Source organism: Myotis lucifugus, unplaced genomic scaffold, assembly GCF_000147115.1.
Source record: "Myotis lucifugus unplaced genomic scaffold, Myoluc2.0 scaffold_69, whole genome shotgun sequence".
Taxonomy (NCBI): domain Eukaryota; kingdom Metazoa; phylum Chordata; class Mammalia; order Chiroptera; family Vespertilionidae; genus Myotis; species Myotis lucifugus.
The window spans coordinates 358,694-360,995 of record NW_005871117.1 but is presented as its reverse complement, the minus strand read 5'-3'; the positions used below and the strand labels follow the sequence as shown (position 1 = coordinate 360,995).

At 46.3% G+C, this 2,302-nt stretch overlaps 1 pseudogene; it reads left to right on the top strand.

Annotated features, from left to right (window-relative positions):
• LOC102425864 overlaps nt 1–2,138 on the top strand; it is a 4,600-nt pseudogene extending 2,462 nt beyond the window's left edge.
• The last annotated feature ends 164 nt before the right edge of the window (nt 2,139–2,302 follow it).

The window sequence follows — 2,302 nt, the reverse complement described above, 5'->3', positions numbered from 1 at the left end:
CAAACTTCAAGTTGCAGGGAGCAACTGGACTTGGGGTCAAAGTGTGTTTACACACGGGAGGCCCTCACTAGGCAACTTGTACAAATTGGCTCAGCCCCACTACATCTGACTACTACAGGGAGAAATAGCATTTTCTAAACACACACACACATTGCCCTGGTTGGTTTTGTTCAATGGTTAGAGCTTTGGCCTGAAGACTGAAGGGTCATGGGTTTGATTCCGATCAAGAACATATACCTGGATTGCAGGCTGGATCCCCCACTGCAGCCGAGGGCGCATGCAGGAGGCAACCAATCAATGTGTCTCTCTCGCATTGATGCTTCTCTCTCTCTCCCTCCTCCTCCTCCCCTCCACTCTAAAAAGAATCAATGGGAAAAATATACTCAGGTGAGGATTAAAACACACACACTAAAAAACAAACAAAACAAGACACCCTGTTGTATGTTTTTTGCAGGAGAAGGGGTGTCAGTTCCCCTCCCTGTGCATAGCGAGCAGGGGCTCAGGTGACTGCTACAGAGTGTACCGTTCAGTTCACTGACAAGCAAAGTGCTAGAAGCTTCTTTATGTCTAAGGAGACCATCACACTCTCTGTGGCCTTTAGGAACCCTCTTCTATACTGAGTAAAAGCTGCCCACAGCAGAGGTGAGGATGGGCCAAGGCCTTATGGAGAGCTGCGAGGTTTCTTTGTGGACTTATTTCAGGTTGACAAGTGTAGTTTTCTCTTTTGGGTAGAGACAATCGGAGGCTGAAATCTACTATAAACACAAACCTGTTCATCCAACAGAGGGCCCCAAGACTGATCCTCGGCAAAAGCAGGGGATGCCTCGGAAAATCAGATGCATCCTATGGTGTCACCATAAACAGTCACAGGGTTAGCAAAGAAAAAGACCAAATACTCGGCTAAATTTGAATTTCATAAAAACAACCAATAATTTTTTAGGATAAGCATGTCACCTGCAATATTTGGGACAAACTTCCTCTAAAAAATTGGTTATTTATCTGAAATTTAAATTTAACTGAACATTCTGTATCTTAGCCATCAACCTTAATTCTGAAGTATAGCCATAATCAGAAGCAAATCGAAGTCCTAAGATAGCAAAGTCAAAGGTGCTAAACTTCAGTTAAAATTCACTTTGCTATGAAATCCTGACCAAGCTTTCTTTAATCTAAAACAGTGGTTCTTAAGCCAACTACACATTAGAATCACTGAGGAGTTAAATATATAGACGGCTTCCTGCGATGGGCGGGGCCACGGTTCCCTGTCCCCATTGGGCAGCCGAGCCTCTGCCAGACCCCTCCTAGGGTCCTGGACAATTGCAAATCAAATAAGGGAAAAACTGAGGGCTTGACAACTGGATTCATGAACTTCAGATTTATTCAGTTAAATAATTGTAGGCTTGATTTCCATTTCAAATCTCTTCAAATTATCTAAATTGAAAAGCTTCAGCTCAGTGACAATAGAATCTATGGAGGTCTAGACATGTTGGGAAAAAAACAACAACCTTTCAAATCTCACACATCTCCACTTAAATGGAAATAAACTGAAATATATCAGCACCTCAGGAGCTTTGAGAAAGCTGGCATGTTTGAAAAGCCTGAGTCTATTTCACTCTGAGTTCCTTCCAGTTCCTGCCCCAGCTGGCCTACCTGGATGACTGTGACCACCTGGATGACTGTGACCCACCTGGATGGCTGTGATCCACCTGGATGGCTGTGACTCACCTGGATAGTTGTGACCCACCTGGATGGCTGTGATCCACCTGGATGGCTGTGACCCACCTGGATGACTGTGACCACCTGGATGGCTGTGACCCACCTGGATGGTTGTGACCCACCTGGATGGCTGTGACTCACCTGGATAGTTGTGACCCACCTGGATGGCTGTGACCCACCTGGATGGCTGTGACCCACCTGGATGACTGTGACCCACCTGGATGGCTGTGACCCACCTGGATGGCTGTGACCCACCTGGATGGCTGTGATCCAGAGCATTGAGAGGCCCCTGACTCAGCTGCTGAGTGGAAGGGGTGGACGATGTGGATGAAAAAGAGGATGATGCCCAGGGCAGGATGGGAGCCGTGCAGCGAGCCCTGCATGTGCAGTGTTTGCACTCCAGGAGAAAAGCCCTGAAATGGTGAATCTAGCAGGCGGTACAGGCTACACAATGTCCAGCTGTCATCCTTTCTCTGAAGAGAGAGCCGGGCAGAAAGGGAAACATTTGCTCTCCAGTCATTTACTATCCTTTGGAATGTAGTCTCTATTTTTCCAGGTTTCATTTCCCATTGAAATGAAAATGAATTTT